We start from the raw sequence: 26,936 nt of genomic DNA, 5'->3' as shown, positions 1-26,936 counted from the left end.
GGCAGAGAACTGGCATTGGCACAACCATGCCGCATACATGCGTGATTCGACTACGAATGAGACAGTGAGAGAGATTGAAAGGGGAGGAGTGGAATCAAGGGGATGAAGAAGGGAGACCTGTATGAAAAGAGAGATTGTCCAACAACAACAAAAAGATCTGGAAAAGATTTCTCAGACAAATGTTTGGCGATGAAGGACAAACGAGAGGCACATAGAGACCGGGGAAGCCGGCCAATGAAAGTGAATGAAGGTTTAGACTGAAGGAGAAAGAAAGAAAGAGAGAGAGAAGTGGCGAATGGGGTTTGCAGTTGGATGCCATCCAACAAGAGTAAAAAAAAAAAAGAAAAGATGATGCTCTGTAATGTCTCCACTGATCGTACTTTTCATAGTAGCATACTGTTTGAAATTGGCACTAAATCTATTGAAGGGCATAATAGTTGGTCTTTCCCACCTAATATATCTGTATAATATATCAAACGAAGGGTAAAATCACTTAGCAAGATAGCTGGCGCACTGGCTCTGGTGATGTTTTTTTTTTTTTAAAGCCACTGAAGTAATTGTCGCTATATGAATTTCCTAGTCAATATGCATCAATAGACATGAAGCTTTGATCCCGCTCTTCAACCTTTTGGTCAACAGAAATTCAGTAAGGCTTTAGCTAGCCAACTCAGAAGTGAAGGGTGTTTTTTGGCGCATTAACCAAGCTGAATGGGGAGCCTAGCAAAGCTGTGTAGCTATCAAGTAATTAATGAGTCCTTCAGGCACAAAGGAAGAGTGTCAAAACACCACCATTGACCGCTAACAACAGCCAATTTACTGCATTATCGGAGAGGAAAATATCTGTACCTCACTCTGTGGTCATAAGTCTGTACGTGCCTATCAAAATCAGCTCCCTATGTTGTGCAGTGAGATAGATTGACTTAATGGCGCTCAAAAATGTTGTCATCAATATTGAGCTGTAGTTCTAAAAAGAGGGTGTCTATGGATCTGTAACCCATTATTACTCATATTTTACAAATAACAAATAAAACCTGGATGTACCATCAGGGCAACTGCTGCATCATTGATCGGATTGAGAGAAGGGAATATAATATATTAGTACATATTAGTAGTACATATTATGTATTCCCTGTTTTAGGCACTCCCATATGATTATTAAGACAGAATTTCCACTGATACAATAATTCATAAAGTTGTGGTGATTGAAAGAGTGTGCTAAAAGTAGATATCTAGCATCATCATTTCCAAATCACTACACACTATGTCTTGATCATTCTTGTATCACAATCTTATTGCCATCAATTGCTAGTCTAATTAATAGTGATCCTACAGACCTTTTTACCTGAGTAAAGTGATGATTATCATTTCACAAAGAGCGACAATACTTACATTCCGATGTAATTTTTGTGGGAGAAGAAAGAGAAAGTGAGAGAAAAAGGATGAGACTGAACCCAGCATTTCTAGACTGCTTCAGAATAATGAAGTATTCTCAGTATTCAAGGGGGTGAAGATTTTGGATGCACCACATTATTGTTTAAGTAGGTCAGACAGACTGCAGGTAGAGTCCCTGGCTTTGTGATGTGAGACAGTGAAGGTCTGCGTCCCAAATGGCACCCTATTCCCTTTATAGTGCCAGATCTGGTCAAAAGTAGTGCACTATAAAGGGAATAAAGTGCCATTTGGGACGTAACCAAGGTCTTGCCATGAGTGAGTTGAAGGGGGAGGGGATGTCGTGAAGGTTCAATCACATACCACAAGAGGGAGACAATACCACAGAAATGCATTGGGTGGATGCATTTCTTAACCCATACACATTTTTTTAATCACTTTGGAATCTGTATGTTTCTTCATGATACCCTGTACAATGTTAGGGTATAAGTTAACAAACCTGTGTAGAAAATAAATAAATAATAATAATTCAGGATGACATTTGAACCAATATTGAATTGTATGATCAATCGGGTGAAAAACATACTGTATTTAGAGTAAAAATAATCAAAGGACAGACCATGAAAGAGAGACGCACAGTCATTCTGTCAGGAGACTCCAGCAGTGACCCTGCTCTAAGAGGGCTCTGCAGTGTGAGGTAGTTGGTTGTATTGTTTCGCATAATAAACAGCCTGGAGATAACGGTACAACCTTCTAGCTTTCCCTGCGGTGTCACCAATACATCATCCAATGATGGACCCCTTCTCTCAACTCCCCTGTGGTAAGTATGAAGAGTCAACTAAAGACCCCACAACAGTTCTGGACATTTAGACAGAGTGGGCCGTTTAGAAAGTGTCAGGTCTACGCTACGATGCTCCATTAATCTTGATTTTTAGTCCAGGTCTAGGCTTAATCTGTGTCTAGGAAACCGCCCCTAAAAATGCCTTTAATATGTATTGTTCTGTCAATTTATAATCAATAATGTATAATAATATGTAATACCACTGAGTAAGTAATGTGAAATAGGGCTGTGTCCCAAATGGCAGCCTATTCCCTAAATAGTGCTGTACTTTTGAACAGTGCCCATATGGACTCAATCTAGGTGTGCGATTGAATAAGGGGCGTCAGAGGCAACTCAAAGAGACAGGAACTACAATGTAATTAAGGCACATTATTTAGACTTTGAAAATTAGATTTGGATTTCATCCCAACATTCATTTTTTTAAATAAACAAATACCCTAATGCAACCAAAATGTCAATTAGATTGAAACAGACTTGGAATTACATAAGGACAATGGTAATCTCATTAATATATGCTGTTGACATCAGGGCTTTTGTTCCTGAATGTGAAACTCCAAAGGCACTTAAACAGTGAGGGAAATACAGGCGGACATCAATATGGCAAGCGTCTGCTGTTTGATAGGTATTTGGTGCAGCATGTGGACATATAGAGCTTTTATCAATTATTTTCTATCACGTTTCAGGAGAAGACCCAGATGCAGACAGTGTCGAAGTAACAAAAGTTTATTACAAAAACAGGGGGCAGGCAAACAACAGGTCAAGGGCAGGCAGAGGTCTGTAATCCAGATCAGAGTCCAAAAGGTACAGAATGACAGGCAGGCTCAGGGTCAGGACAGGCAGAATGGTCAAAACCGGGAAAACTAGAAAACAGGAACTTGAGAAAGACAGGAGCAAGGTGAAAACCGCTGGTAGGCTTGACGAAAACAAAATGAACTGGCAACAGACAAATAGAGAACACAGGTATAAATACAGTGGGGATAATGGGGAAGATGGGCGACACCTGGATGAGGGTGGTGACAATCACAAAGACAGGTGAAACAGATCAGGGTGTGACAATTTTCATGGCTGTTTGAGATTGCTCACTGCGCTCTGTTAACCAGAGGTAAACTTACAATAACATAACCTAAACACCATTATCATGGTTCGTTCATGGTCACAGATTACACACTGTATTGCCCTTTTTATTGTTGCACTCCCTCATTGCCATAATAGGTTATGACAGCCTCTGGTCCCGTAATAGACCAAATGGAAATGTGTGGTGCTTTTAATAACCATTTTGCCTCAGCTGGCCACCTTTTTGAAAGAATAGTTTCTGAGAATTCCTCTATTTTCTCTAGAGGGAGTTTATTTAACTCTAAACAGATTGTACAGACAATCTTATTTTTTTCATTTCAAGTATTTTATGTCTGATGTATTTAGTACCTTACTAAAGATCGATGTAAAAAAAATCCACAGGGGCTGATTCACTTGAACCCTTCTTACTACAGCTCTCTGCCCCACTCATTGTTGAATCATTAACCTGTATTTTTTATTTGATCATTGCTACTGGTGTTATCCCTAAGATCTGGAAAGCGGCACATGTCCTCCCCGTAGATAAGGGTGGAGATCCTTCTCACTTAGATAACTATCGCCCAATTTCCAAGTTATCTTGCCTAGCCAACTCCCAGCTAAGAATGTTTTTAACTTCTCACTCTATTCTAAATTTGCACCAGTCTGGTTTTAGATCTGGTCAAAGCACTGTTTCAGCGACTATGCTTGTTTTAGATGGTGTCAAATTGCCTAGATCATGGAAATAATTGTTCTGCCTTATTGAGAGACCTTTCCAAGGCCTTTGACACCGTTGACCATTCCCTACTCATTCAAAGACTGTCTGAAATGGGCCTGGATCAGGAGTCTTGCAAATGTTTTAAGAACTATCTGACAGACAGGACACCATGTGTGCTTTCTGATGGTGTCAAGTCTTGTTTCCTCAATATTACGAAAGGTGTACTGCAGGGGTCGGTTTTGGGACCTGTTCTCTTTACTATGTCAAAAGAACAACATGTTTTTAGAAATGTTTGCATATTTATTAAAGATTAAATACAGAAATATCTCATTTATAAAAGTATTAACACCCCTGAGTCAATACTTTGTAGAAGCACCTATGGCAGCGATTATAGCTGTGAGTCTTTCTGACTAAGTCTCTAAGAGCTTTCCACACCTGGATTGTGCAACATTTGCCCATTATTCTTTTCAAAATTCTTCAAGCTCCATCAAATTGGTTGTTGATCATCGCTAGACAACTATTTTCAGGTCTTGCCATAGATTTTCAAGTAGATTTAAGTCAAAACTGTAACTCGGCCCCTCAGGAACATTCACCGTCTTCTTGATAAGCAACTCGAGAGTAGATTTGGCCTTGTGTTTCAGGTTATTATCCTGCTGAAAGGTGAATTAATCTCCCAGTGTATGGAGGAAAGCAGACTGAATCAAGTTTTCCTCTAGGATTTTGCCTGTGCTTTGTTCTGTAACTGTTTTACAGACCCTGAACGGTTTCCTTCCTCTCCGGCAACTGAGTTAGGAAGGACGCCTGTATCTTTGTAGTGACTGGGTGTATTGATACATCATCCAAAGTGTCATTAATAACTTCACCATGCTCAAAGGGACATTAAATGTATTTTTGACCCATCTACCAATAGGTGCCCTTCTTTGAGAGGTATTGGAAAACCTCCCTGGTCTTTGTGGTTGAATCTGTGTTTGAAATTCACTGCTCAACTGAGGGACCTTAAAGATAATTGTATGTGCGGGGTACAGAGATGAGGTAGTCATTCAAAAATCATGTTCAACACTATTATTGCACACAGAGTGAGTCCATGGAACTTATTATGTGACTTGTTAAGCAATCTTTTACTCCTGAACTTATTTAGGCTTACCATAACAAAGGGGTTGAATACTTATTGCACGTGTCAAACTCATTCCATGGAGTGCCGAGTGTCTGCGGGTTTTCGCTCCTCCCTTGTACTTGATTGATGAATTAAGGTCACTAATTAGTAAAGAACTCCCCTCACCTGGTTTTCCAGGTCTTAATTGAAATGAGAAACCAAAAGCCAGCAGACACTAGGCCCTCCATGGAAGGAGTTTGACACCCCTGATTTATTGACTCAAGACATTTCAGCTTTTGATTCTATATTAATTTGTTAAAAAAATAAAGAATATACACTGCTCAAAAAAATAAAGGGAACACTTAAACAACACATCCTAGATCTGAATGAATGAAATAATCTTATTAAATACTTTTTTCTTTACATAGTTGAATGTGCTGACAACAAAATCACACAAAAATTATCAATGGAAATCAAATTTATCAACCCATGGAGGTCTGGATTTGGAGTCACCCTCAAAATTAAAGTGGAAAACCACACTACAGGCTGATCCAACTTTGATGTAATTTCCTTAAAACAAGTCAAAATGAGGCTCAGTAGTGTGTGTGGCCTCCACGTGCCTGTATGACCTCCCTACAACGCCTGGGCATGCTCCTGATGAGGTGGCGGATGGTCTCCTGAGGGATCTCCTCCCAGACCTGGACTAAAGCATCCGCCAACTCCTGGACAGTCTTTGGTGCAACGTGGCGTTGGTGGATGGAGCGAGACATGATGTCCCAGATGTGCTCAATTGGATTCAGGTCTGGGGAACGGGCGGTCCATAGCATCAATGCCTTCCTCTTGCAGGAACTGCTGACACACTCCAGCCACATGAGGTCTAGCATTGTCTTGCATTAGGAGGAACCCAGGGCCAACCGCACCAGCATATGGTCTCACAAGGGGTCTGAGGATCTCATCTCGGTACCTAATGGCAGTCAGGCTACCTCTGGCGAGCACATGGAGGGCTGTGCGGCCCCCCAAAGAAATGCCACCCCACACCATGACTGACCCACCGCCAAACCGGTCATGCTGGAGGATGTTGCAGGCAGCAGAACGTTCTCCACGGCGTCTCAAGACTCTGTCATGTCTGTCACATGTGCTCAGTGTGAACCTGCTTTCATCTGTGAAGAGCACAGGGCGCCAGTGGCGAATTTGCCAATCTTGGTGTTCTCTGGCAAATGCCAACGTCCTGCACGGTGTTGGGCTGTAAGCACAACCCCCCACCTGTGGATGTCGGGCCCTCATACCACCCTCATGGAGTCTGTTTCTGACCGTTTGAGCAGACACATGCACATTTGTGGCCTGCTGGAGGTCATTTTGCAGGGCTCTGGCAGTGCTCCTCCTGCTCCTCCTTGCACAAAGGCAGAGGTAGCGGTCCTGATGCTGGGTTGTTGCCCTCCTACGGCCTCCTCCACGTCTCCTGATGTACTGGCCTGTCTCCTGGTAGCGCCTCCATGCTCTGGACACTTCGCTGACAGACACAGCAAACCTTCTTGCCACAGCTCGCATTGATGTGCCATCCTGGATGAGCTGCACTACCTGAGCCACTTGTGTGGGTTGTAGACTCCGTCTCATGCTACCACTAGAGTGAAAGTACCGCCATCATTCAAAAGTGACCAAAACATCAGCCAGGAAGCATAGGAACTGAGAAGTGGTCTGTGGTCACCACCTGCAGAACCACTACAATGTGATTTTCTGGATTTTTTTTTTTTCATTTTGTCTGTCATAGTTGACGTGTACCTATGATGAAAATTACAGGCCTCTCTCATCTTTTTAAGTGGGAGAACTTGCACAATTGGTGGCTGACTAAATACTTTTTTCCCCCACTGTATCTGTAAGGTCCCACAGTCAAGCAGAACATTTTAAACACAGATTCAACCATCAAAGATCAGGAAGGTTTTCTAATGCCTCACAAAGGGCACCTATTAGTAGATGGAAAAAAAAAAATGAAAAAAAAAAAGCAGACATTGAATATCCCTTTGAGCATGGTGAAGTTATCAATTATACTTTCGATATACACCCAGTCACTACAAAGATACCAGGGATTTCACCAAGAGACCAATGGTGATTTTAAAACAGTTACAGAGTTTAATGGCTATGATAGGAGAAAACTGAAGATGGATCAGAAACATTGTAGTTACTCCACAATACTAACCTAATTGACAGAGTGAAAAGAAGGAAGCCTGTACAGAATAAAACATATTCTAAAACATGCATCCTGTTTGCAACAAGGCACTAAAGTAATGCTGAAAAAAAATGTGGCAAAGCAATTCACTTTTTGTATTGAATACAAATCGTTATGTTTGGGGCAAATACAATACAAACCCATTACTGAGTAACACTTGTAATCGTTATGGCCTGGCAAAATCCTAGAGGAAAACCTGGTTCAGTCTGCTTTCCACCAGACACTGGGAGATGAAATTACCTTTCGGCAGGACAATAACCTAAAATCGACCCTGGAGTTACTTACCAAGAAGACAGTGAATGTTCATGAGTGCACTCTTAGGGTTCCAAAAGGATTCCAAAAGGGTTCTTCGGCTGTCCCAATAGGAGAACCCTTTTTGGTTCCAGGGAGAACCCTTTTTGGTTCCACGTAGAACTCTTTTGGGTTCAATGTAGAACCATCTGTGGAAAGGGTCCTAGATGGAACCCAAAAGGGTTATACCTGGAATCAAAAGGTTTCTATAAAGGTTTCCCCTATGGGGACAGCCGAAGAACACTTTTAGGTTCTAGATGGCACCTTTTTTCTAAGAGTGTGGCAGAGTTACAGTTTTAACTTAAATCTGCTTGATAATCTATGGCAAGACTTGAAAAGGTTTGTCTAGCAATGATCAACAACCAATTTGACAGACCTTGTAGAATTTTGAAAATAATATTGTGGAAATATTGTACAATCCAGGTGTGCAAAGCTCTTAGAGACTTACCCAGAAAGACTCACAGCTGCAATCACTGCCAAACGTGATTCTAACACGTATTTACTCAGGGGTGTGAATACTTATGTAAATTAGATATTTCTGTATTTTATTTTCAATACATCTGCAAAAATTTCTAAAAACATGTTTTCACTCTGTCGCTATGTGTGATGTGTGATTTGAAGGAGTCAGGCGCAGGAGGGTAAATTACAGAATACAGAGTTTATTCCGGAATACAGAGTTACGCAGAAATGTGTCAAACAGTCCAGTGCGCAAAACAGGCGCACTGGAACCAAACAGGCACACGGGGAAAATATACCCCGGCAATACAAAATACACGGAGCTCAACCGAGCTACACTCTCCACACAATAAACAATCACCCACAAGGACAAGGGGGCAGAGGGAACACTTATACAAGTACTAATGAGGGGATATGAATCAGGCATGTGTCATAAACAAGACAAAACAAACAGAATGATGAGATGAGGAGCAGCAGTGGCTAGAAGGCCGGTGACGACGAACGCCAAAGCCTGCCCAAACCAGGAGAGGAGGCAGCTTCGGAGGAAGTCGTGACAGTATCCCCCCCTTGACGCGCAGCTCCAGCAGCGCGCCGGCACCGGCCTCGGGGACGGCCAGGAGGACGCGGAGCAGGGCGAGCCGGATTGCGACGGTGGAAATCCCGCAACAGGGAGGAATCGAGGATATCCCTCACCGGGACCCAGCACCGCTCCTCCGGACCGTACCCCTCCCACTCCACGAGGTACTGAAGGCCGCCCACCCGACGCCTCGAATCCAGGATGAAACGGACGGAGTACACCGGGGCCCCCTCGACCGAGGACATCCCGCACCTCAGACTCCTGGAGCGGACCAGCCACCACCGGCCTGAGGAGAGACACATGGAATGAGGGGTTAATACGATAATCTGGTGGGAGTAATAACCTATAGGTAACCTCGTTTATCCTCCTCAGGACTTTGAATGGCCCCACAAACCGCGGGCTCAGCTTCCGGCAGGGCAGGCGGAGGGGCAGATTCCGGGTCGAGAGCCAAACCCGATCACCCGGTACGAAGACCGGGGACTCAATGCTGTGGCGGTCAGCGTTGACCTTCTGACGATGCACGGCACGTTGGAGGTGGACATGAGTAGCGTTCCACGTCTCCTCCACGCGCCAAAACCAATCATCCACCACAGGAGCCTCGGTCTGGTTCTGGTGCCACGGTGCCAGAACCGGTTGGTAACCTAAAACACATTGGAATGGCGTTAAGTTAGTGGAGGAGTGACTGAGAGAGTTCTGGGCATATTCGGCCCATGGCAAGAACACCGACCACTCCCCCGGCCGGTCCTGGCAGTAGGACCGCAGGAACCTACCCACATCCTGATTCACCCGTTCCACCTGCCCATTAGATTCGGGGTGGAAACCAGAGGTCAGGCTAACCGAGACTCCCAGACATTCCATGAACGCTTTCCAGACCTTGGATGTGAACTGGGAACCCCGGTCAGACACTATGTCCTCTGGTACCCCGTAGTGCCGGAAGACGTGTATAAAGAGGGTCTCCGCTGTCTGCAGGGCCGTGGGGAGACCGGGCAGAGGAAGGAGGCGGCAGGCTTTGGAAAAGCGGTCCACAACGACCAGGATGGTGGTGTTACCTTGAGAGAGGGGAAGATCCGTAAGGAAATCAATACTCAGGTGAGACCATGGCTGTTTTGGAACTGATAAAGGCTGTAACTTACCCACTGGGAGGTGCTTAGGTGCCTTACTCTGGGCGCACACCGAGCAGGAGGAGACATACACCCTCACGTCCTTAGCCAAGGTAGGCCACCAGTACTTTCTGGTCAGGCAGCACACTGTACGACCGATACCTGGGTGACCAGAGGAGGGGACGTGTGTGCCCAGTAGATCAGACGGTCACGGACAAGAGCAGGCATGTACTTCAGCCCAGCTGGACACTGAGGTGGAGATGGCTCTGTGCGTAACGCCTGCTCTATATCCGCGTCCATCGCCCATACTACCGGTGCCACAATGCAGGAAGCCGGGAGTATGGGTGTGTTGTCTCTGGGCCTCTCCTCTGTGTCGTACAGCCGTGACAGTGCGTCTGCCTTCACGTTCTTCGTACCCGGGATGTATGATAGTGTAAAATCAAACCGGTTGACGAATAGGGCCCACCTGGCCTGGCGAGGGTTCAGCCTCCTTGCTGCCCGGATGTACTCCAGGTTACGGTGGTCCGTCCAGACGAGGAAAGGGTGTTTTGCCCCTTTGAGCCAGTGCCTCTACACGGTCAGGGCTCGGACAACAGCCAACAGCTCCCGATCACCAACGTCATAGTTCTGCTCCGCCAGGCTGAGCTTCTTGGAGAAGAAGGCACAGGGGCGGAGCTTGGGTGGCGTGCCCGAGTGTTTTGCGATAGGACCGCGCCTATCCCTACCTCGGACGCATCCACCTCCACTACGAACGGTAGTGATGGATCGGGGTGGGCCAGTACCAGGGCTGAGGTGAACAGACCCCTCATGTTACTGAAGGCCCTGTCAGCCTCAGCAGACCAGCGGAGCCGGGACAGCCCACCCTTCAACAGAGATGTGATGGGAGCTGCGACCTTGCCAAAGCCCCGGATAAACCTCTGATAGTAGTTGGCAAAGCGAATAAAGCGCTGCACCTCCTTTACCGTGGTTGGAGTCGGCCAATTACGCACTGCTGAAATGCAATCTCCCTCCATTTCCACACCTGTGGTGGTAATGCGGTATCAGAGGAAGGAGACGGACTGTTGAAAAACAGACACTTTTCTGCCTTGGCATTAAGGTCATGTTCCAACAGTCGGGCCAGCACTTTGCGAACCAGGGACACATGCTCGGCGCGCGTAGCGGAATACACCAGAATGTCATCGATGTAGACCACTACACTGCGATTAAGCATGTTCCGTAACACCTTGTTCACAAAGGACTGTAAGACGGATGGAGCATTCGTCCAACCGTAAGGCATCACCAGGTATTCGTAATGCCCCGTGGTTGTGCTGAATGCTGTCTTCCACTCGTCCCCCTCTCGGACACGCACCAGGTTGTAGAGAAGCGCGCCCCATGCATTGACTCGATCACAGATGGAATGAGGGGTAGAGGATAACTAAATCGTATTGTCTCCTTGTTCAGTGATCGGTAATCAATGCAAGTGCGCAGACCGCCGTCTTTCTTCTTCACAAAAAAGAAACTGGAGGAGGCGGGCGAAGTGGAGGGACATATAAACCCCTGGCGCAGGGACTCGGTGACGTATGTCTCCATAGCCTCCGTTTCAGCCTGTGACAGGGGATACACATGACTCCTGGGAGGCACAGCGTCTACCCGAAGGTTTATCGCGCAATCCCCCGCTCGATGAGGTGATAATTTGGTCGCCTGCGTTTTGGAAAACGTGTGCGCCAAATCGAGGTATTCGGGGGGAATGCGCACGGTGGAGGTACTGTCTGGACTTTCCACCGTGGTTGCACCAATTGAACCACCGAGACACCTACCTTGACACTCTCGCGACCACCCTGTGTGAACCCTCTGCGGCCATGAAAAGGGGGGGTTGTGTAGTGCTAACCAGGGAATACCTAACACAACAGGGAAAGCAGGAGACTCAATAATAAAAAAAGATGAGTCTTGTGTGTAACCATAGTGACTGGTGCTGTAACCTCCCTAACGATCCCGGACCCTAATGGTCGACTGTCAAGTGCTCTGATGGGGAGTGGAATGGATAGGGGAACCAATGTAATGCCTAGACTGTGTTAAAATGACCTGTCCATAAAGTTCCCAGCTGCGCCTGTATCGACCAGCGCCTTACACTGGGGAACTACAATGTAATCAGGAAAGTGGATGGGTAAGGTACAGTGCGCAGCAGAGGGCTCTGAACGAGTGTGGGTGTTCGATTACTGGGGTGACGCGAGAGTGCCCTGCCTGCCGCCTCCAGACCTAAAAGAACGCTGACGACATTGTGCAGTGAAATGTCCTCTCGTGCCACCAGAGTGACACTGGCGCTGTCATCCTCCGCTCTCCCGGATCGCCGCTCCACCCAGCTCCATCAGCTCATGATCCGGGTCGGGCGGGGTTGGAACGGGCATGGCCCCCTCCAGGATGTCCTCTGGCCGCCAGCAGGTTGTCCAACCGGATGGCCATGCCCACCAGTTGAGTGAAGGACAACATAGTGTCCGGGCAGGCTAGCTCCCATCAGACATCCTCCCATAGATGGCACTGGAAGTGGTCGATGAGGGCCCGCTCGTTCCACCCGGACCCAGTTGCTAGAGTCCGGAACTCCAGGGCGCAGTCTGCGCGGTCCTCGTCCCCTGCCTCAGGTGGACCAGCCGCACGCCCGCCTCTCGACCCTCAGGCGGGTGATCGAAGACAGCCCGAAAGAGGCGAGCGAACTCCCCGTAGTTGTCCAACGCGGCTCCTCCTTCATTCCAGACCACGTTGGCCCAATCCAGGGCTTTCCCCGAAAGGCAGGAGACGAGGGCGGACATAAGTCAAGGGATATGAATACTTTCTGAAGGAACTGTATTTACTCATTGGATGGTTCTCTCATTGAGCGGGTTCCCGCCTTTAAATATCTGGGTGTTTGGATTGATAAAGATCTAATGTATAAAAAACATATGGAAGAGCTAGTTAAAAAGTTAAGATTTAAAGTGGGCTTCTTTTTTTTAAATAGATCTTGACTGTCTCTAAACCGCAGGAAGCAGATTGTACAATCAACTTTTCCGCCAGTTTTGGACTATGGTGACACCATTTATCAAAATGCAGCAGACACCACTAAAACCTTTGGATGGAGTCTACCACAGCGTACTTCACTTCATCACGTGACAGGTTTTAATGCTCATCACTAAAGTCCTGTAGATCACTTCATTACTCCCTTTTTGTTTACAAAGCTCTGCTGAAAAAGCTTCCAACCTACCTCACTGTGCTGTTTGAAATTTAAAACACCAAACCCGTTCACAGGGATGGTTAACTCTTGAGGTTCCACTAGTCCGTACCGATCTAGGTAGATCCGCTTTCAGTTTTAATGGCCCCCATTCTTGGACTAGCCTGCAGATCTCCTTGCATCTTGATTCTCTGGTGCTGCCAGGGCAGTTTAAGACTCTAGTATTAGATGTGTTGAATGAGAGTTGCAGTTGTTTTGATTGATTTAAGAGATTGTTTTGGTTGTAATGTTGAAAGTTGTAATGTAGTTTTGTTTTTGTTTTGTTAGAGTGATCATTTTGTACTGTTATATTGTTGTATTGCTGTACTCGGGGCACCTTTCAAAATGAAACCCTGTCTCAATGGGTTTCCCCTGACTAAATAAAAGTTAAGTAAAAAAAATAGGCACACGCCCTGGATTATATAGGCTTTGAATAAAATGGACAGGTGACAGGTTTCTACAGTGATCTCGTAAATTTGACATCTTCACAAGAGTCTGCTGTTCTGTGTGGTTGCGGGAAGTGTGACAATATGTACAACCATTAGTATCAATATTTCCAAACACATGGGAGCTTGTGTTTGAGCTCCTCCACCATACTGCCTTCCCCCTCTCCTTACAACCCCCCTCCACTCCCCCTAAGTCCCCCCAGTGTGTCTGGCTAGTGGCTCAGACAGTCAGTATCCGCATTGCGTTGCTGTGCTCGAGTAAGGAGGGAAAAAGAGCATACATCAGCAATCTGTGTCTGCCGCTGCTCTTTTCTTTACGCACTCATTGAAAGACTCCCTTAATCTCTCCTCCAACAGAATAAATATACCCAGCATGGCACTAGTGCCAACTATTGTCTGCTATTTTGGAATTTTGTGCCATTCATGGATTTGTGGGGGCACTTAATTATTTTTTACTTTCCGGCATTCCTTTCTGCCGTCAACCATTTATGTTTCATTCTTGATATGATAACCAATTGTCTCATATTACTTTATCTTGATTGTGTTATATTCACATACAACTTGTGTTGGTTTAAAAGCGCTACACAACCGTAGCGCAGAAGAAGTGAATCACGTAACATGAAAATAATTTCACAGTGAATCTGTTCATGTGTGAATTTGAGATAAATGTGTCTGTGCCAAGTAGAAATTATCAATGAAGGGATGACAGTTATATGCATATTATAATTGGGATTCTAACTGTAAAATATCTATATTAAGAGATATTTATAAGAGGCAGATTCTTAGGTACGTATTTGCTGCAGAGGTTACGGAGTGTTGTTCAGATGTAGAGATGATGATAGACGTGGTCCTCTGTAGCTCAGCTGGTAGAGCACGGCGCTTGTAACGCCATGGTAGTGGGTTCGATCCCCGGGACCACCCATACACAAAAAAAATGTATGCACGCATGACTGTAAGTCGCTTTGGATAAAAGCGTCAGCTAAATGGCATATTATTATTATTATTATGTATGTTGTTTAGATGCCCAGTGTATCAAAGTGAAGAGGGTGGCAGTCGGACAAAGTGACTGTGAGGTTAATCACCTTTGGGCTTGATGTGGCTTTGATCCTCATGCTGTGTGAATACCACAGCCTCAGTATCTGTCTGCTCCTGCCACCTTCCCCCACTCCTTCCCTCCCTCCAGCTCTCACACACATGTACTCTCTTTCCCAGATGCACGAGCACAGCAGCGTACGAGCACACACACCACACATGCGCGCGTGCACACACACATACGTACAGATAGACACACACACGTAAAGACACACATGCACGCACACAGACTGCAAGATGGGCGAGACAAGACGTCACGCCTGAAAAAAACACAAGGGTGAGAGTATGAGCGATAAATAGAGAGAGAAAGTGAGAGGGGGAGGAGGAAAAGGGGATAGATGGAGATGAGGGGAAAGGGGGTGAGAGACAGAGCAGGGGAGGCGGGGACAGAGTGGTGAGAATGTCAGCAGGCGAGAGAGAAAGATGGACTGGAAGCTTGCATATGTGTTTTTGTGTGTGTTTGTGTGTGTGCGATGCATATAGGTGATACAGATTTATGAGGGGAGGGGGTCAGAGATGGAGGCGCTGGCTGGTGTTCGTGGTAGGGGGTTGGGGAAGTATGGCTGTAGGTACAGCAGTAGTGGCATCAATGCGATTGTCTGTGTGTACCTGTCTCACACACTGGCTGCTTGGACTCTAATCGCCCGGAGAATTAGGGATCTGACTTGGCACAGGGAGACAGCCACAAACAGAGACGGGGACAGAGCCTGTGAGAGGGATAGGAGGAGATGAGAAAGGCAAAAAATAGAGAAAAAGCCGGGGGAGTAGAGCGGGTGCTTTTTTCATTTTTCTGTGTAGGCTACAGCCCTGAAAAAAGGAAGACAGTGAAGATGGAGCAGGATAGGGTTTATTGTGCTTTATTTCCTTTACCGATGGAATAATTGTCATTTTTTCTCAGTGGGGTAATGGATCAATCACTAATCAAGAGTGTGTGCGACTGTGCATGTTTGCATGTGAGTGTATGTATGTACAGTATGTGCATGCATTTGTGTGTACGTATGTGCACACAGTCATGTGTGTGAGTGTGTGTTCACAGAAGGAACACAAATTCTCCACCAGCTAGAGCCGAAATGGTGAGTGGACACACTCGAGCGAACCGGCAAACGAAAAGAGAGAAGCTATCTATCTGACCTCTTAGGCTAGCCACCGTTATACTCTTTTCATTTCTTCTCTCACATTCATCCTGTTTCTTTTTGCATTGTGTTTCTACTCCTCCTCTCTCTGGTTTTCTTCATCCACCTTCCTCTTGTGCGCTCATGCTTTGGAGAGAAAGGAGGAGCTCGTAAATCTGGGACAGGGAAAACTAGAGGGACAAGAGGACATTGAAGGGGTCTAATTTCAGACAGTACAGTACATTCTACATGCACCTTTGTTCTGTTGGGTTTATTTGCATTACATATATGTCTTTCGTTGCATGAGCTCTGAGATGTGTTCTTGCTGCTTGTGAAGGCCATCTTCACCATATGTCTTTAACATGCATGCAGCAAACTTAGCGCATTGGTAGTATCTCGTAGTTTTAAGCCTTTTTTTACTTTTTAAGAAAGCATATGTTTAGTTATATTTCAATGTTTGTCTAATATAGACTAGAGTAGAATCAATTACATTTTTTCAATATATATATTTAAACTAGAATATTGGTGTGGGTACGCAGACCCACAAGCCACTGCGGCCCCTCATGATGAGTTTAAAAAATGTGTGGCCCCCTCCCAATCAATGTTGCCCATCCCTGGTTTAGACAATTAGTCTGTCAGTCTCTTTCAACAGTAACTTTTTCTGTCTGTCTACCACTAGGGGGTAATGTTGGGTACATAGAAATTGGACGGCTAGAGGAATGAAATGCATATACAATATCTTCATGTCTGATTTTAGGATATGGCCCATGTCCTATGGTCATGAATGATTAAAATGAAAACACAAGAATAGTACTGCGTATCAATACCTTCCAATGATTTCTTACCCCTGTCTTCTTTTCACCTTCCAGGTAACATCTCTGGCAAGTTTAGAGATGAGCCATTATGAGGTGGAGCCGTTCACCAACCCAACACACTCAACACAATTGTATGCTATCCAAACTAGTGTCAGATTGACTCTTTCTTTCAGGGATCGTCATAAGTACGTTTCCCATGAACTTCTGTTCGCCGTTTTGTAATAAAAGCCTTTATACACCTCCCACCATCATTCAACCAATGCCTCTGATTGTGACATAATAATATGATATACTCTATTATCTTTGTTGTGTTGTACTTTTATCCTCAAATAGTTTCATATGTCTATTTAGAGACTTATATCTAAGCGTGTTTCGTTGTCCCTGAGACCCTTAACCTGTGATTACTTTAAAGGTCACAGGTGAGGTCCTTGGGAACAAGGCTGCATGCAAGTTCATCAGAATTTGGGTGAATAAAAAAAACTATTAGGAGAGGGGTAGAATGATGTAATCGGGATCAAGAAGATGTCATCGGATGAACAGCCAAGAAAGCATGGAAATATTACCACCTAAAGCATCAGTTACCCTTCTGGAAATTTGACGCAAAATAAACACAGTTTGCAATTCTAACATGTTTCATCGCACGTGAAATGACTTGATAACCTGTTTCCTATGCATTTGTAATGTATTTTGGAACTAAAAAGGCACTCCAAACAACCTTTAAGGTGTTTATGAAAGCAAAGACTGGTGGAATGCATTTTTTATGTTACAATTCTCGATTTGTGTTACAATAAATGTTGTTATTGTGAAATTAATGTATATTAATATGTTTTTAGCATGTACATTTCTGGTAGGGGACCCTCACAAAATTGTCTTTTGATAGAATCATATTATTATTATTAGCAACTATTATGGCTAAACTCCAATGTACTGATAAAGGAAACACACATTTTCTTGGAAAAAATGTATACGGGAGGGATCATGTTTATGAATTACATTGTAAATAAGGACGGTAAAATTATGTCACACAAGCAATTAATTAAGGTGTATGGAGTATAACCAACTCATCGCAGCTCTGCCACAAAAATGGAAGAGGCAATTACTCAAAAGAGAAAGGAATGAATTGGTTTGTCTGCCTCCAATGAAAAACCATGCATGGCTTAAAATGACTAGTATAAATAATAAAATTTATCGGTTTTGCTTAAGGTCGAGAGGTTCGACAACTAGGCCGCATATAATTCAAGATAGTTGGGAACAGAGTTTTTATGTCCCAATACCATGGCGTCGGGTTAATGAACTGATTTACAAAACAACAATAGAAGCATTAATCCAATCTTTTTAATTTAAACTTATTATGTAAGATTCTCATCACAAAAAGAATGCTCAATATATGGGGCATTGAACAGTCAGCCCTGTGCAGACTCTGCCACGAAGAAACAGAATCAATAGATCATCTCTTTTGGTACTATCCTTCGGTGGCTCGCTTTTGGAGTCAGGTCCAGGAGTGGTTGTTAAGTCATAAAGTCTGTGTTCAGATTGACCTACAAACAGTACTGTTAGGAGATTTGAAAAACCACGATCAATCAATGGGAAATATGATTATACTCTTGGTGTCAAGGCGTCAGTGTAATGCGGTAGGACGAAGTCAGGCACAGGACACAGAGCTAATCGAAAAACGTACTTTACTCGTAGGTATCTTAATGAACATACCTCCACGCAGGGAGGAACAAACCCGCTCACATACGACAACCAAAACATGAACAATAATAATATTATAATAATATAATATAATAATAATAATATAATATGCCATTTAGCAGACGCTTTTATCCAAAGCGACTTACAGTCATGCGTGCATACATTTTTTGTGTATGGGTGGTCCCGGGGATCGAACCCACTACCTTGGCGTTACAAGCGCCGTGCTCTACCAGCTGAGCTACAGAGGACCACAAACAGAGGACCACAAACACGCACAACACACAGTGTGAGACAGAGAGTTAAATAGGGAAGACAAAATTACATGATGGGAAACAGGTGAGACCAATACAGACAAAACAAGTAGAACATAGAAACATGGATCGGTAGCAGCTAGTACTCCGGTGATGACGAACGCCGAAGCCTGCCCGAGCAAGGAGGAGGGGCAGCCTCGGCTGAATTCGTGACACTTAGGTAAAGTATTTATTTTTAGGGCAATCTCGGTAGAAATGGTACAAATAGAGAGGTTCAAGACCCTCATAAAACATCACAGTAAAATTGAAGGATGTATTGCAAAAGGAAATAGTCAAATGTTAGTGTCCTGGGAAAGATGGCTTAGTCTGTGGACATCTGAGAGTTCGAATTAAGATTGGAGTTATTGGTTGATTTGCAGATACACTTGGAGTCCAGTGCGATTAGGAAAGAAACGTTATACAGTGAGTGTACAAAACATTAGTAACACCTTCCTAATATTAAGTTGCACGGCCTTTTTGTCCATGTGGAACGCTTTCGACACCTTGTAGAGTCCATGCCCTGATGAATTGAGGCTGTTGTGAGGGCAAAATGGAGTGCAACTCAATATTAGGAAGGTGTTCCTAATGTTTTGTACATTCAGTGTCTATATATATATATTGAATTGTAATGTTTTCCAACCAGTGGAGAAGGGGGTAGGGGCATAATAATCTCTCTCTCTCTCTCTCTCTCTCTCTCTCTCTCTCTCTCTCTCTCTCTCTCTCTCTCTCTCTCTCTCTCTCTCTCTCTCTCTCTCTCTCTCTCTCTCTATATATATATATATATATATATATATATATATATATATATATATATATATATATATATATATACACAGTACCTTTGGAAAGTACTCCAACACCTTGACTTTTTACCACATTTTTTAAAGTTACAGCCTTATTCTAAAATGGATTAAATAAATAAACATCCTTAGCAATCTACACACAATACCCCATAATGACAAAGCAAAAACAGGTTTTTAGAAAAAAATTAACACTAAAAAACAGAAATACCTAATTTACATAAGTATTCAGACCTCTTTGCTATGAGACTCGAAATTGAGCTCAGGTGCATCCTTTTTCCATTGATCATCCTTGAGATGTTTCTACAACTTGATTGGAGTCCAGCTGTAGTAAATTCAGTTGATTGACATGATTTGGAAAGGCACACACCTGTCTATATAAGGTCCCACTGAAACAAGATTCTCTGGTCTGATGAAACCAAGATTGAACTCTTTGGCCTGAATGCCAAGGGTCACATTTGGAGGAAACCTGGCACCATCCCTACGGTGAAGCATGGTGGTGGCAGCATCATGCTGTGGGGATGTTTTTCAGTGGCAGGGACTGGGAGACTAGTCAGGATCGAGGAAAAGATGAACGGAGCAAAGTACAGAGAGATCCTTGATGAAAACCTGCACCAGAGCGCTCAGGACCTCAGACTGCGGCAAAGGTTCACCTTCCAACAGGACAACGACCCTAAGCACACAGCCAATACAACGCAGGAGTGGCTTCGGGACAAGTCTCTGAATGTCCTTGAGTGGCCCAGCCAGAGCCCAGACTTGAACCTGATCGAACATCTCTGGAGAGACCTGAAAATAGCTGTGCAGCAACACTCCCCAACCAACCTGATAGAGCTTGAGAGGATCTGCAGAGAAGAATGGGAGAAACTCCCCAAATACAGGTGTGCCAAGCTTGTAGCTTCATACCCAAGAAGACTTGATGCTGCCAAAGGTGCTTCAACAAAGTACTTAGTAAAATCTGTTTTTGCTTTGTCATTATGGGGTATTGTGTGTAGATTGAAAAAATATAATTTAATACATTTTAGAAAAAGGCTGTAGCGTAACAAAATGTGGAAAAAGTCAAGGGGTCTGAATACTTTCCGAAGGCACCAGTCAAAAGTTTGGACACATCTACTCATTCAAGGGTTTTCATTTATTTGTACTATTTTCTACATTGTAGAATAATAGTGAAGACATCAAAACTATGAAATAACACATATGGAATCATGTAGTAACCAGAAAAGTGTTAAACAAATCAAAACATGTTTTATATTTGAGATTCTTCAAATATCCACCCTTTGCCTTGATGACAGCTTTGCACACTCTTGGCATTCACTCAACCAGCTTCATGAGTTAGTCACCTGGAATGCATTTAAATTAACAGCTGTGCCTTCTTAAAAGTTAATTTGTGGAATGTATTTCCTTCTTAATACGTTTGATCAATCAGTTGTGTTGTGACAAGGTAGGGGGGGGTGTATACAGAAGATAGCCCTTTTTGGTAAAAGACCAAGTCCATATTATGGCAAGAACAGCTCAAATAAGCAAAGAGAAACGACAGTCCATCATTAGTTTAAGACATGAAGGTCAGTCAATCCTGAACATTTCAAGAACTTTGAAAGGTTCTTCAAGTGCTGTCGCAAAAACCATAAAGCGCTATGATGAAACTGGCTCTCATGAGGACCGCCACAGGAATAGAAGACCCAGAGTTAGATAAGTTCATTAGAGTTACCAGCCTCAGAAATTGCAGCCCAAATAAATGCTTCACAGAGTTCAAGTAACAGACACATCTCAACATCAACTGTTCAGAGGAGTCTGTGTGAATTAGGCCTTCATGGTCGAATTGCTGCAAAGAAACCACAACTAAAGGACACCAATAATAAGAAGAGACTTGCTTTGGCCAAGAAACACGAGCAATGGACATTAGACCGGTGGAAATGTGTCCTTTGGTCTGGAGTCCAAATTGGAGATTTTTGGTTCCAACACATTAGTAACACCTTCCTAATATTAAGTCTTTGTGAACGGGTGAACGGATGATCTCTGCATGTGTATTTTCCACCGTAAAATGAGTAGCGCAGTGGTCTAAGGCACTGCATCGCAGTGCTAACTGTGCCACTAGAGATCCTGGTTCGAATCCAGGCTCTGTCGCAGCCGGCCGCGACCGGGAGACTCATGGACGACGCACAATTGGCCCAGCGTTGTCCAGGGTAGGGGAGGGAATGGCCGGCAGGGATGTAGCTCAGTTGATAGAGCATGGTGTTTGCAACGCCAGGGTTGTGGGTTCGATTCCCACGGGGGGGCAGTATAAAAAAAATATGTATTCACTAACTGTAAGTCGCTCTGGATAAGAGCGTCTGCTAAATGACTAAAATGTAAATGTAAAATGTAAAGCATGGAGGAGGAGGTGTTATTGTGTGGGGGTGCTTTGCTGGTGACACTGTCTGTGATTTATTTAGAATTCAAGGCACACTTAACTAGCGTGGCTAAAACAGTTCTGCAGCGATACGCCATTCCATCTGGTTTGGGCTTAGTGGGACTATAATTTGTTTTTCAACAGGACAATGACCCAACCCACCTCCAGGCTGTGTTAGGGCTATTTTACCAAGATGGAGAGTGATGGAGTGCTGCATCAGATGACCTAGCCTCCACAATCCCCCGATCTCAACCAAATTGAGATGGTTTGGGATGAGTTGGACCGCGTGAAGGAAAAGCAGTCAATAAGTGCTCAGCATATGTGGGAACTCCTTCAAGACTGTTGGAAAAGCATTCCAGGTGAAGCTGGTCTAGAGAATGTCAAGATTCCATATGTGTTATTTCATAGTTTTGATGTCTTCACTATTATTCTACAATGTAGAAAATAGTAAAAATAAAGAAAAACCCTTGAATAAGTAGTTGTTCTAAAACATTTGACCGGTAGTGTATGTAAATAAGGTATTTAAAAAATCTAAAAATCTGTTTTCGTTTTGTCAATATGGATTATTGTGTGTAGATTGATGAGGGAAAATATTTATTTAATCAATTTGAGAATAATCTGTAATGTAAGAAAATGTGGAAAAAGGGAAGGGGTCTGAATACTTTCCGATCTTTGATGTTTTGGGGTTATTTTGCTTCCACTGGTCCTGGGGCCATTTATAAGGTCATCATGAACTTTACCCAGTACCAGGACATTTTAGTAGAAAACCTGGTTGCGTCTGCCAGGAGGCTGAAACTTGGCTGCAAGTGGATCTTCCAGCAAGACAACAACCCCAAGCACACATCATAATCTACAAATAAATGGTTAATTGACCACAAAATCAATATTTTGCAATGGCCATCTCCGTCTCCGGACTTGAACCCCATTAAAATCCTGTGGTTTGAATTGAAGAGGGCAGTCCATAAGAGCAGACAAAGGATATCAAGGATCTGGAAAGATTCTGAATGGAGGAATGGTCTAAGATCCCGCCCTATGCGTTCTCCAATCTCATAAAACATTTTAGAAAAAGGCTGTGTCGTTATCCTCGCAAGGTGAGGTATTGAAAACAGAAAACAGGGGTGCCAATAATTTTGACCCCTATCTTTTTGAGAAAAAAAAGATTACTTGTTAAACGAAATGTATTTCTCTGAACAATAAAATATAAATAATTTTCAAATGTTTTTGAGCATACAATATACAGTAGCTCAGTATTTGTATTATTTATTTTATAGTGTTTTTTGCTTTATCAAGTGTGCCAATAATTTTGGACCTGACTGTACGTATCAAAATAATTTACTGAAAACAAAAATTGCTGACATAAAAAGGAAGCTCTTGTGCAATAAATTGTGCTAATATAATGTACAAAAATTCTTTGATTTTAAAAAATGTGATCTTTAATTACTCTTATTTTCCCTAACTCACAAACTAATTCTAAAAGCTTTAACAAAAGCAAGGTATTTTGTTTCATTTGAAAAAAGCATAACATTTTATGAAAGCAGAATATTTCAGTCACCTTACATTATCCAACCATGCTGGCAGCTTGGTGGTTTCCCTGGCCCTCTGCTAGTGGTGGTGCATCCTGGGACAGTTGATATTGATTGTGCCATTTACTGAGGAGACAGACCGAGACACATTAGTACCCAGCTCACCCCTGCTGCTGAAAAACACATGAACTGCCTGCATTGGGAGCCCTGTCTCGTAACCATGGCAAAGCATGCAGGGAGGGGGTAGGGGTATTAGGGTGCAGCGGGTTCAACACACAGTCTCTCTGGGATTGTCTCTCAAGCTCTCTCCCTCTGTTTCTCTCCATATCCCACACACAGGCACGTACAGGGTCACGCACTTGCGCGCACACACATACAATTTGTATATATTTTTCTTATTCATTCTGCTTCCATCACTCATCTGTTACCGCATACCTATTCTCTACCTTAATCCCCTTCCCCCCTCTTTTTCCTGTCTATGGAGACATGAGAACAAAATATAGAGGTAGGGAAAAGAAACGGTAGCAAATCAAGTGGTGCAAAAATAAATCAAACTTTCTAAAAAGTTTAACAAAAGTAGTGCCTGATATACTGTATATTTTCATTATTTCTACAGTTATAGACCTATGCCATATTATTTTATACAGTAGCTGTAAATGTTCTCAGCCATACTGTAGTGATCCTCCCTAATGAGCCACCTTGCAATTCCCATCAAGTAGGTGAATCATATTGGCATGATGTGTAGGGTGTTTGCTTTTCACGCCAGCGACACAGGTTAATGTCCCACTCCCTCCATTCACTACATTGGTGTCAGAAGTGGGAAGGTGGACATGAGGCCATCAGAACGCATGGCCGGACATATGAGGGGAATGAGGTAGTCGAAGCCTTCCCATTCCAAGGGGGCAGTGTAGCGATCCTCGCTATTGAGCCACATTACAATTCCTAAGTGGGTTAACCCTATTGGCGCAATGCATATAGGGTGTTTGCCTTGAACGCCAGCTCCACAGGTTTATGTCTCTGTCCCTCCGTTTGCTACAATACCATAAACTACTGTTACTCTCACTGATCTTTTTTTAACTAATGTTTATATGTAAAAGTTTGCAATTTCAAGCTAACAGTCACAAGAACACAGGTACATCTAGCAATTAATAACTAATTCATTGATGAGATATTAATTTTCATGATCCAAAGACCAGTAGATCTAGCAGGGTTGGCAGCTGTTGGCACTGTACAAAACATTCACTCTCCATCATGGAAGATCATCGGTTAGAGAGGAGAAAGATGGCGGAAGCAGACACTGATGTGGAGCGTGAATAGAATGGCGGGGGAATCAAGGAGAATTGGAATATTGTCCAAAAGAATAGGAAACGGAGCAAAGAAGCATACAGTGATGAGAATATCCCTTCTTATCTTGTAGGAGTACGTTTTGTTTATGAGGAGCAGCTGATTGGATTGCCAATTTTGAAGAATCCATTTGAAATATCAAAACGGGTAGAGAGAGTGCTGGGTAAAGTGAAGGCTGTGAGGATCACGAGAGGCGGGCTTGTTTAGATTTTTTGTTCTTCTGAGGTTTAGAAGGAACATGTGTTGCTTCTCACCCGATTTGAGAAGTTTGATGTGTCCTGTGTGTCTCTTCGGAACAGGGCACCCCTCAAGGGTGTAATATCTGGTGTCGTATCGAGTGAGTGGTGGCAATTATTGCTGATGAACAAAAGGAGTCTGCTCATACTGAACGTTGATCATAAGGTTTATTCAGACCACAAGCTTCAGCATGAGTAACAGACTCGCGAGGTCTGGAGAACGGCTCCTCAGATTGCCATGGCCGTTCTGACGTCTTCCTCGCCTAACCCCCTTATTTATAAACAATGAAACTCCCTCCTCTGGCCAATCACCAGTCTCCCCTGTCTACAACACACACTTCCTGTCTATTGTATATGACATTATACTAAACATTGCCTTTTGATACTAACATAACCAACATTCCATTTCTTCATGAAAAACATTTAACAAAGACATAATCTTAATACACTACACTGGCGTTTCGTGGGAAGTCGATGTTGCAGAGATTAATACTTTTCCTGGAGTGGTTGATGCTCGTCGGATGAATCGTGTGGTGAATTAAGAAAAAGTGAAGGGTCTATCTGTTCTTTTGTTTTTTGTATGGAATCTCTCACTACTCAAGTGCATTTGGGATATATAAACTACAGAGTCAGAGCATTTGTTCCAAGACCAATGCAGTGTGATCAAGTGTTTGCAGAAGGGAGATGCCGAGATGTCCAAGTTGTGGAAAAGATCATATCACGTGTTTTAAAAGTGATGAAAATGTGACATGTTGCAATTGTGGTGGTAACCAATGTGCCACCTATTTGGAATGCCCAACAAGGGGGAAAGAGAATGTGACCAAAGTCGGGGCATTTCATATGCAGCGGCTGTTAAAAGGGTTGAGGGTTTGAATGCTGCTCCTGAATAGTCAATGGTGGTGGATAGGTCTTCACTGAAGGCTGCAGGGGTTGCCGTTCAACAGCTTGACCCAGATATGTTAAAGGTTAAGAAGGTGGACTTTGTGGCCTTTATAGCTATGGTGATTAATGGCACTGCCAAGGTGGATAGGAAGTCCAGGGAAATAGACATCATTGTGGATGGTTCCTGGGACGGAAAGACTTCTCGGCGGAAGAGTTGCAAGGAGTATTGTCACAAGCCATACCACCCTCTCAGGTCATAGAGCCTGAGAAGGGGGATATAGAGATTTGAAGGAAGGAAAAAGTGGGAATTTGGGGTTTTGGTTTTGTCAATGTGATTATTTATTGTTTTATTTTTGGTGGATTAAGTTAGTTCTCTCAATGACGAATGGGTTTTATTTTTACCTTGTTTTTTTTCAACCTCGTCCAGTTGGTGGCAGCAATACACCTTTTGGGGTTGTAGTCTGCCATAAAACCCACAGAAGAAGAATGTTCAGCTCATCCCTTCTCCAGAGCATCCAGAAGAAGCCTACGCATTTTCCTAGGCTTTCAATGGAAATCAATCTGAGCTATGATGCTATTATGAACATTTTAAATAATTGCTCAAGGAAAGCACTCTCCATAAGTGTCATCAGTGTCCTGTGAAAGACAATATATTTTTTTATTTCAGGGAACGGAACTGAAAAACGTGGTTTCACTTGCCTTTAGTAGTAGGGGCTTCCAAATCAGCCCCCACCCACCACAACGTCCGGTTGAAATTCAAATCGCTAGCTAGCTAAAAAAAAGAACAACAAAGACCGATTAAACATCTATCGACTTTCGTGATATTAAACGATATCTGATAAAAGTGTAGACATCACCATCTTAGCAAGGATTTTACCAAGGTGAGGCGTATGCTGCGCAGGGTGGTATTTTCATTCAACTAGCTTAGCTAGCAAGGTAACGGCGTTAGCTAGCTTGCGATCCAGGGCTGTCGCACGCGCTCGTGCTACTGCTAGCTAGCCAGTTAGTTAGCTTTGTCAAGATGACTAGCTAGCGACGCTACGTGGTTAGCTAGTTTGCTAGCTTCTTTTAAAGTCCATTTAGTTAGCTAGCTAGTCCCCCCCCCCCCGTCGTATGTGTTTACGGTACATATTACAAGACATGTTAGCTACACTTTCTCGTGCCCACGTAGGCCAGTTTTATGTAATGTTGCTTCGAACAGCTGGTAAAGTTAGCTAACTAGCTACTACTAACCAAAACAGTCACTGAGTCAGGATACTAGCTAGCTAGATTTCAGAGTCGCTTCAATGGATCAACTTTAGTTTACTTATGGAGGAGATGGAGACTGTCATATCAGATTGTGTTAGTATTGTGCACCTTTCC

General features: G+C 43.6%; 1 long non-coding RNA gene across 1 annotated transcript in view; it reads left to right on the top strand.

The window, feature by feature from the left end:
- LOC121586282 overlaps positions 1-16,796 on the top strand; it is a 40,588-nt gene extending 23,792 nt beyond the window's left edge. Inside the window, exon 4 of the long non-coding RNA XR_006003924.1 lies at positions 16,473-16,796. This is a non-coding gene — a long non-coding RNA (uncharacterized LOC121586282). The remainder of the gene's footprint in view (positions 1-16,472) is intronic.
- Positions 16,797-26,936: the final 10,140 nt, after the last annotated feature.

The sequence above is a fragment of the Coregonus clupeaformis genome, chromosome 17 (genome assembly GCF_020615455.1).
Source record: "Coregonus clupeaformis isolate EN_2021a chromosome 17, ASM2061545v1, whole genome shotgun sequence".
NCBI classification, from domain to species: domain Eukaryota; kingdom Metazoa; phylum Chordata; class Actinopteri; order Salmoniformes; family Salmonidae; genus Coregonus; species Coregonus clupeaformis.
Note: the sequence above shows the minus strand (reverse complement) of the source record. Positions and strands in the feature narration are given on the sequence as shown.